Here is a 10,425-nt window from a genome sequence, read left to right as displayed (position 1 = left end):
AGTCTTTTCTGGGTAAGGAACGCTTAATCCTGGGTCCAAATAAAGGTGAGTTGGAGGAGGAGGATTGGAATTTAGTGGTCAAAGAACTGAAAAAATTGAGTTTTAATGCATTATCAACAAGATGAATCAATGTTTCTTATGGAAAATGCTATGAAGAATTCCAAGAGAAATCTCTGAGGATGGATGAATTCTGAGATGACAAAGCAAAGTATTTATTAGAGCTGGGTCCTAAAGGTTGGGTACCATATATAAGCGCATATGGTTATTTTTTCTGGGTATAAAATAACTAATGTAAAAAGCAAAAATTACAATAAATAAAAAAGAACAATGAAAATAAAATGTAATTTGCCTAAATATTTGAGGATCTGAAAAACAGTCTCCCTGTGCTCTTGTTCTCTTGCCATCTTCTGTCATTAAGAAATAATATCCAATTATTTATAATGCTTCATAATTTTTTACTTGACAATATGCCATGTGCTTTTTCCCATGCCAATATATACTATTTGAAAACAAAAATTATAATTTATTAAAAATGCAAAGGCACAGAGGAAGGGAGTGCAGAGCAAAGCTTATTCAAGAAACTAAGGAGTATGAGCAAAGGAGCTGAGAGAGAACTTTTTGCTGTGGAGAAGGAGAAAGAAGAGCTGGTTGGGCTTAAAAAGGTAGTCTGTGTTGTAAACTACTCCACTTGAGATAGTAAAGAGATACCTGTTTTTAGAAATCTCTGAATATCCATCTAAGGAATTTGAAACTGATTTTTTTTGGTGTGGGATTTATTGAAAGGAATTTATTAGGGAAATAAACTTGATTATAACTTGATTATACTTTGCATGTATGATGTGTTGAAAGGATTTGCCCAACATTAGAAACTGTGCATGCAGTGCAAGAGGCTTAAAGCCTGAGTTGTAAAAATAGTTGCCACAATTAAAGATTGAAACTGGTTCAAGAAACAATTTGAGGGAAGAAACATCAAATTGTAGATGCAGGAATAGCGACTTAAGTGTTAAGGTTAGGTTGGAAATAATGCCACTTAGAAAAGAGTAAAGTTTACTCAGAACTTTATTTATTTATTCATGAGAAACACAGAGAGAGAGAAGCAGAGACACAGGCAAAGGGAGAAGCAGGCTCCACGCTGGGAGCCTGATGTAGGACTTAATCCCAGGACCCCTGGATTACAACCTGAGCTAAAGGCAGATGCTTAACCACTGAGCCACCTGGGTGTCCCAGATAGAACATTTATAAAGGAGTCCAAGTGTTAGCAGCACGGGGTTATCAGATAAAAAATACAACACACACACACACACACACACACACACACACTCTCGCATACCCAATTACCAGAATTACTGACCTTACAGTTTTTCTATTCTAGGTGGGAAAACAGCAATTTTCTCAGATGACCTTTCAGGTATCAAAAAGGCTTTGATATATTTTCAGATATCAGTACTGTAAAAATCAGTGATAGAGTTGTTTGTTTTTAGGGAATCAGTGACTTACAGGTAATATTCAAGATTTCACTTGCTTCAGAGACTAAAGCAAGATAGAACCTGTTTTTTGTTCTTTTGTTTGTTCGTGTGTGTGTGTGTGTGTGTGTGTGTGTGCTCTAATTCCTGGCTCTCAGAAGCCAATTAATAAGAATGGAAGCACAGCTTTGCTTCCTTAGATATCAGACAAAATCCTCTATAATAAAAGGCTGTCAACTGTTCTGGATTTATTACTGTTGTTGTTATTTTGCCGTCGTTTTAGTATAAAATTTGTTACCAGCATTTAATATAAGATTTTTAAAGACATATTTATTTGAGAGAGAGAGAGCATGGGTGCGCACCTGTGAGAATGGGGGAGGGACAGAAAGAGAGGGAGAGACAGAATCTTTTTTTTTTTTTTTTTTTTTTTGGAGAGACAGAATCTTAAGCAGGCTTCACACCCATTACAGATCCAGAAGCAGGGCTCAATCTCAGGACCCTGAGATCATGATTTGAGCAAAAATCAAAAGTCAGGCTGAGCCATCCAGGAGCCCATTTTTTTTTAATTGGCAGGACTAGGTATTTGTAACCCTAAGTTGGCAATAGGCTATGCTAGTTTAAGAAGAGGCTCCTGCCTCTACTGGGCTGTGTACCCTTAAATAACTGGTCAATATCACTCTATGTTGCCTGAATCCAGTCTTCTTCCTGTTTCCTGTCTAGCTATGGCAGATATTTGAATTTGGAGCTTCTGCTTCAACATTCCTACCTTTAATGACCTTGGGGAACTATCAATAAATAAGGATGCCAAAGAGAAAGTCCTTTTGGAAGTGACCCTGATTTGCAAGATGGGGGAGGAAGGAAAGATAAAGAAATGTGTTTGGGGTGTTTATGGGAGGTTACAATGTGTCAAGTATGAGAGAGAGATGACAGCTGCACTTGTACTTGAGATATCACACCTGAGTGGCATTCATTTAATGGAAAGAAGTTAATGTCATGGGAATGAGTTAATTCTCTGCAAGTGTTATATGGACAAAGGAGAGAAAAGGGCTTCTGACATGTTGGAGGGAGTTTGTCTGGATATTACCAAAAGGAAAATGTAGAGAACAAACGAGTCAATCTTCAAGATAAAAGGAGGAAAATGTATCATAATCGTTTCATTTTTTTCACTTTGTTGAGAGAATTCACAAGTACTCTGATAGTGAATTTCGAGAAAGCACTTTCACATATTTTAAATGATTTGCTATTTTAAAAATGCACGCTGTTTTTGTCAGAATGACTGATAGAAATATCCTGATAAAGATGATAGATGATCTACAAATGTAGACATTTGCAGCTGCATTACTTACTTAAGGTTTTGATACATATGCACTAGCAGTTTCAGTACCAATTCAGTAGAAATAAATGTATCTTATTAAATTGCTATTTTAGGACAAAACATTGGCATTTTCTTGGACTTCCAAGAGACTTCAGCACATAATTTAATTTTCCAAAGCATCATGAGAATTCAACGAATTATGCAAGCAGAGAATGACAAATCTGAATGAAATAGTCTAACCTCACTTAAAAAAAAAACTGAATTCTTGATTTTATTGGCAATACACAAATTCAGTCTCCATATTAAATAAATAAAATTTACAAGAATATTTAAATGTCTCTTTGACCGCAATGCGTAATCTTAATCACCTCCCTTACCTAGAGGTAATCATCATTTTCAGTTTGTTGTATATCCTTCTGGAAATTTCATTATCATTTAAATATTTACTCATGTTGAAGTCAGTATATATGTACCAACATGGAACAATCTCCAAAACCTTTTGCTGAGTGGAAAAAGACCAGATTGCATACTAATAAATTTATTATAATAATATTTATATAAAAATAAACATACCCATTGAAAACAAGACTACATATTTTCTACAAGTTCCCTTTATTGCTACTTCTTCCTCCTCCTCCTCCTCCTCCTTCCACTACCTTTAGAATGGTAACCCTCATCTGTATTTCAGGTTTAGATCTCTCTTCTGCATTCCTAACCTATCTTTCTGGCTGCTTTAATATACAGCTTACTCTAATCATTCACAGATTCCTTGATGAGCAATAAAAGCTGAATATACTACCTTTCCATGTTTACTTTCTCCACCTTCTGTTTTCCCTATTTTTGTTAATCTTTCTACAATCATCCAGATGCCTCCCATTTCTCTGTCTCCAAATTTAATTATTTACTATCTTGTATCCCTCACTCTCTTAGCTTTATTGTCCATCATGTCTAATTTTTGTATATTCCTGTTGCCATAGGACTTATTTCAGCCTCGCACTTTTCATTTAGACTATTGCAATATTTCTGAGTACTCTTTCTGCTTCAAGTCTAGCGGTTCACAAATATATTGGATCACAGATTACCTGGGGGAAATATTCAAACCACAGATGCCCTCTTCATGTTCATTGCTGAAAAAGCTAGTTTGGGACGGTAACTCAAAATCATAGAGTTGATTCAAAAGTTTTCATTCTTCCAATTCAAAATCCTTCCCATACTAGACAGTGGCAGTCCTGTGAGTTTAGATTAGTCTAGTTTTCTATTGTTTGGGGTACTGAAGTTAGGATTATAGCTATAAATATTTGAACATTGCTCATTTAGTGGTTATAGAAGAGTTCAGTGATCTTCAGGATGAGACTTCCAGGAAACTTAAATGCCTATACACAAACTTTTCACTTAATGTGCAAATTACCATTATATTGTTTCTGATATAAACATATTTTAACATTACCTTACAACAAGAATAATTTTCTAATATTTTAGCTAATCTACAGGGGAATTTATGATGAGGAACATGCCATTGCCAATATTAAAAATTACTGGTGTGGAAAATTCATGAGAGATTTTAGGACTTATAAGGCTCTTGTAGGATTACAATGATGTAATATTAAGGAATTAAGAAGACTTTTTTCGCTAGGTATAATTACACTAATAAAAGAAATTTCTTTCTTAGACAAGATCATTTTGAAAGGGTGCTAACCTTGTCCATAGTTCTTATTTTAAAACAGATCCTTCTTTACAAAGATCTCTGAGATTGTTAGCTACAAATGAGGAAACTAATTTGATTACTTATAATAAAAAGATATTCTTCTATATTCTCCTATGTTTTTCTGATTTTTTCTTACTTATAGCTGATTAACTTGATCATTCTTTCTACCCACACAATCCTTATAGTTTTATGGTACCTGAAGATCCCTAGAAATAAACATTTTGGTGGTGGGAGTTCGTCTGTATAACCCACTAAAACAGGATTAAAAGGCCAATGTTATCAGAACAACCTTGATTGGTTTAAGACTCCTCTAAGAGTTTTGAGTTTATAATATGCAGTTCAATGGAAACTATTAAATTATTATTTTAAATATAAAATATGTATTGTCAAGATCTCAAGAATAATAGAATCAATGGGAGATCAATCAATTGATCTATCATCTATCATCTTTCTTCTTTCTTTTTATTTCTATTTATTCATATCTATATATCTATTTGTTATCTCTTCTTTTTTCTTACCTTTATATCTATCTATCATCTATTATCACTTACACATGCAGAGACAAAGATTTGTTTTAAGGAACTGACTTATGTGATATGGGTTCTGACAATCCAAAATCTGGGCAGGCCAACAAGCTGGAAATTTAGGTAATGTTGCAGTCTTAAGGAGAAATTCTTCTTCAGGAATCTTCAGTCTTTGCTCTTTATTGTTCTTTCTGTTTGCCAACTCTTCTTTTCTCTTCCTCCCTTCCTTACTTCCTTTCCCCATCCCTTTCTTTCTTCCTCCATTTCTCTGTTTCTTTCTTCCTCTTTTCTTTTCTTCCTTGATTTTTTAAAATGAATGTATTCACCATTCATTCATTCATTAACAAATGAATTGGGTATCTTTACTCCACACCATGATTCATTTTCTCTAGTAAATGAGATAAAATTTTGCAAGAAATTTGTAAAGCCATAACATGGCAAATAAAAAGTAGCACGTATTGCCAAATCACAAATAAAATGATGTGACTGATATGCAATTGTTATAATTAAAGAAAGAACCAAAAAAGCTTTATATTACATAAATCTCTTAGTAGGAACTTGAGATGGAAAATTACAGTAATTTATTGGGACTCCTGGGTGGCTCAGAGGTTGAGAGTCTGCCATCAGCTCAGGGCATGATCCTGGAGGCCTGGGATCGAGTCCCACATTGGGCTCCCTGCATGGAGCCTGCTTCTCCCTCTGCCTGTGTCTCTGCCTCTCTCTCTGTGTCCTCATGAATAAATAAATAAAATCTTTTAAAACAAAGAAAGTTACAATAACTTACATTTTCTCAGTATTCCAGACTTTTTAAATTATCTTCTCCTTGGATTGGAACATTTTCATTTTTGAGAGCTATATGTAAGGTAGTTTGTGTTGCCAAAAGATGTTTGTAAAGGATTTTTATGTAGTTCCCAAATATTTTAATTGCCAGTATTATCAGACCATCTATCAATAAAATGGCCTTTCACCTAAAAGCCAATATCAACTATTTTGAAAGTTTTACAAGTTACTCAAGAAAAATGTGGAAATTCTATTTATCTATACCTAGCCACATATCCAAGCTACTGCCTGATATTCCATTGTGAAATCATATAGCTCATTAGTAAGAGAACTTTTCTCTCCTCACCAAACCTAGAACTTTATGACTGGCAAGCCCATTATATTTTAATTTCCAAATGCAATAGTGGGTTCTTCTGACCTCATTGGAGAATATTTGTTAATTTTGTATTTGCACTTGATTGTTTATTATTAATGACCATTGTTCCTGCATGATGCTTAAAAATGTGATATCATTAATTTGCTTTGAAATTTACTCAAGTATAACTGTTACATTGAACAAACATCCTGTATGATGCCATCAGAAAGTGTAGTTCTTAACTCTTCCTATATGTGTAGTGTATGTTAATACAGGGTTGCAAGACTATATCTTCATCATCTTCATCAACACAAAAACATAAATATATATTGCAAAAGCTCATTATGTCTTATATTCAAACTCTATAAATTGTTTCTTTTTCTTTGGAAATGAAAGTTTTTGAACAAGCTAGGCAATGGAAATTATTTTTATAGATATTTATGCTACTACTCTCTTGGATTTAGTAGAAAAAAATCAGCAACATTATTATGTGTAGTCAGGGACCCTTTATTATTTCCCAGATGAGCCCTCAGATTTCTTTTACTATGGAATATCCATCTCTTTATCCTGATGTCTTCTTTAACTTTTCATCTTTGATTTATCTCTTCCTGCCCATATGCAGTTCTATTTTCTTTCTCTTCCAAGCTTTCATTCTTTCATTGAAAAATTTTGTTTTAATAGAAACAAGGAAAGGAGGTAAAGGCACTTCATTTTTAAGTATATGTAACTTTTATTTTAAACCTCTCTTCTGGGATGCCTGGATGGCTCAGCGGTTGAAAGTCTGCCTTAGCCCCAGGGTGTGACCCTGGGGTCCTAGAATCAAGTCCCACATTGAGATCCCTACATGAAGCCTGCTTCTCTCTCTGTGTATATCTCTGCCCCCTCTCTGAGGCTCTCATGAATAAATAAATAAATAAATAAATAAACCCCCAAAAAACAAAACAAAACAAAAAAACCTCGCTTCTGTTTGCAACCTTCCCTGTGAATCCTATCTTTGGGGTTCATGTGCTTACTAAAACAACAGCAACAACAACAAAAAACAAAACAAACACAACAAAACAAAACAAAAACCGAAAAGACCTTGATAAAAAGTCCAGAAAAAAAAATTGTCTAAAGAGTATTGAGGGACCTCACATAAAACTTGCAGTTACAGGAAGCTTCTCTCAGTTACAAAATCACTTCTTGCTTTACAGAGTGTGATTTTATTTACTTTACTCAAAACTTCAAGATTGTTTTTAATCTGATTTGCCTATTGAGACCAATGTGATATTTAACCAGCCTCTGTTTCCTGATGGTTTCCCTCCCTGGCTTCTGAAGCTTCCCAGATGTATACATGGTGTGCTCTCACATCCTGTTACCGACATTAATATATTTCACCCTTGCAACTTGTCCTTTATGACTCTTCCTACATCCACCATTGCAGACTTCTCTATTATAATGTAATCTCGGCTACTATAAATTTACATTAGTTCAAATTATGTCTTTTTTTTAGATGAAATGCAAGCACCTTGTCCTTCAACTTTCAAGAAGGCTGTCATATAACACCGGAGGAAGCTGGCAACTTTATGGGAAGCATATGTTGAGCCCTCAACATTCACCAATTAATGACCCTAATGCAAAGCAATTTAAACAAGGAGGGAAACATGCTCCAGTGTCTAAGAGAAAACAAAACAAAATAAAACAGCAAGAATAAGATTATGTGGTTTGAAGTCAAGAGGATAAGTTTTCAAAGCCTAAACAAGTGATTTGTAAAGAATAATTCCACTTTCCATAAAACTGAGAACCTGTGAAAGCTGAGAACAAGAAATCTGCAAGCAAACTGTGGATGGCAGGGCAATAGGTTATGGTCCTGAGAATATATATATATATATATATATATATATATATATATATCCATTAGGATATATATCCTGTATATATATATATATTATCCATCCATTAGTTCATTAGATCATCATTTTATATATATATACTTTATATATATAATATATATGCATATATATATAAATTTTACATCCTCCCCAGCAATAAAGGGAGATATATTTGTGCAAAGGTAAATCTGGATGCAAATTATTATTTTTGGAGAGAAAATTATAAAAGCATAATCTGTTGGTACTGAAAGAACACAGAGGTTAATCAGTCAAAATCTCTAATCTTACAAAAGAGAACACTGAGGTATTCATTATTGAAAGTATAACTCTTAGAATATCTCTTAATTCTACTTTTCTGTTCTTAACTTTTACTACTTGTCCTTGGCACAATATTTTGACATACATTCTTTTTGTTCTAGAACATGTTAACTGTGCTTATAAAGACAAGGTCCCACAGAGAATCAGAATAACTTTTCAGAAACTCTGCCTCCCTCCCAAACTTCTCAATGTAAAATTATAATTTAGAGAAATAGCTAATTAGGGGCAGCTGGGTGGCTCAGCTGGTTAATTTTCTGACTCATGATTTCAGCTCAGGTTATGACCTCAGGATCCTGAGATAGAGCCCTGCTTTGGGCTCCACACTAGGCGTGGAGTATGCTTAAGATTTTCTCTCTCCCACACTCTGTCCCTTCTCTCCTTGTGTGTTATGTTCTCTCTCTGTCTCAAAAGAAAAAAAAAGGAAAATATCTAATTATTCATTTCAATAAAGATATAAATGTTTTTCAGTTTTTTATTATGAAACAATTGTTAAATTTTAATTCTTTTCTAATTCAAAGATATATACATATAAAAGTTGCAAAAGACAAAAAACTTATGAAGAGAAGTAGGAGAAAATAATCAGATATCCAATACTACATTTTGATGCAGTTTTTCCTATTTATTCTTATGTTTGTTGAAATAATTTTCTTTTCTTTTTTTTTTTAATTGGAATGCTTCATGAATTTGGGCGTCATTCTTGCACAGAGTTTATGCTAATCTCCTTTGTATTGTTCCAATTTTACTATGTGTTGCTAAAGTGAGCACTATTAAAGATTTTATTTATTTATTTGAGAGAGAGAGAGAGAGAGCATGAACGAGGGGAGGGGCTGACAAGGAGGGAGAGGGAGAGAGAATCTCTCTCTGAGCACAGAGCCCAACGTGGGGCTTAATCTTATGACCCTGAGATCATGACCTGAGCTGAAACCAAGAGTTTGACACCTGACTGAGCCACCCAGACATATGAGAAGCAAGCACTATTGAAATAATTTTGTACATACAGAGTTGTGATCTATTCTATCATTTTAACATTGTTTGAGACAGTTTTTTTCTTTTTTTTTTTTTTTTTTTTTTTAATTTTTTTTTATTTATTTATGATAGGCACACAGTGAGAGAGAGAGGCAGAGACACAGGCAGAGGGAGAAGCAGGCTCCATGCACCGGGAGCCCGATGTGGGATTCGATCCCGGGTCTCCAGGATCGCGCCCTGGGCCAAAGGCAGGCGCTAAACCGCTGCGCCACCCAGGGATCCCAGAGACAGTTTTTTTCTATTCCATTACACATTCAACAGGTGCATAAAATTTTGTCATGTGGCTGTATAATTGTGTGTGTGTGTGTGTGACCTCCACCATAATCATTTATTCCAGTATTTTATATATAAAATATTAGTTTTAAACATTATTACATAAAGATTTTTCCCCAAAATTTTAATGAATTATTTCCTTAGAAGAGATTCCTAGAAGTGTTTAAAATGTACTGACATTTTAAAGGTTAATTTGTTTTCTACAAATCTTTCCTCAGTTTATACTCTCTCACTAGTATATGAGCCTGCCTGCCTCACTACAGTTTTGCCAGTAATGAGTCCTAGAGACCAAATTATTTGACAAGATCAGGCTAGAAAAGTCATCGGTTAATTTAAAAATCTAATTAAAGTAGAAAGCACATTTTTTTCATAATTTTTCATAAAATTGAAGTGTGTATATGTATGCTAACTTGCCTCTGTTGATTCAGTCAAGGGCTTGATTTGTTGGCCTCTTTGCTATTATCTTTCTTGCATAAGAAAGATACATCCATCTTACATCACTACATTTATCAATTTTTGGTTTTTTAGCAACAAATCAAGGATACTTATGAATAGGAATACAGAAACATTCTGACCTTTAAAGAAAAAATTTGCCTCTGTTTTTATGTTGTTTCATCCAAATTGGTTTTGACATAAATTGTTTTAGGCAGTTTACTCCTTTCAAAGCATACAATTGAATGGATTAGTTACATATAAAAGGGAAGGTAAATACATCTCTGTGGTCTTCATAATCTTTTTATTTGGTACTGGACATTCCCTATATCTCATTATTTTTGGAGTAGAAACTCATATGGA

The 10,425-nt window shown here is 34.1% G+C and overlaps 1 non-coding gene across 1 annotated transcript; it reads right to left on the bottom strand.

The window, feature by feature from the left end:
* Positions 1-8,991: 8,991 nt before the first annotated feature.
* Positions 8,992-9,096, bottom strand: LOC140596718 (U6 spliceosomal RNA). The gene has a single exon (XR_011998621.1). It is a non-coding gene; the product is annotated as a U6 spliceosomal RNA (small nuclear RNA).
* Positions 9,097-10,425: the final 1,329 nt, after the last annotated feature.

This window comes from Vulpes vulpes, unplaced genomic scaffold (genome assembly GCF_048418805.1).
Source record: "Vulpes vulpes isolate BD-2025 unplaced genomic scaffold, VulVul3 Bu000000747, whole genome shotgun sequence".
Lineage (NCBI taxonomy): Eukaryota > Metazoa > Chordata > Mammalia > Carnivora > Canidae > Vulpes > Vulpes vulpes.
Note: the sequence above shows the minus strand (reverse complement) of the source record. Positions and strands in the feature narration are given on the sequence as shown.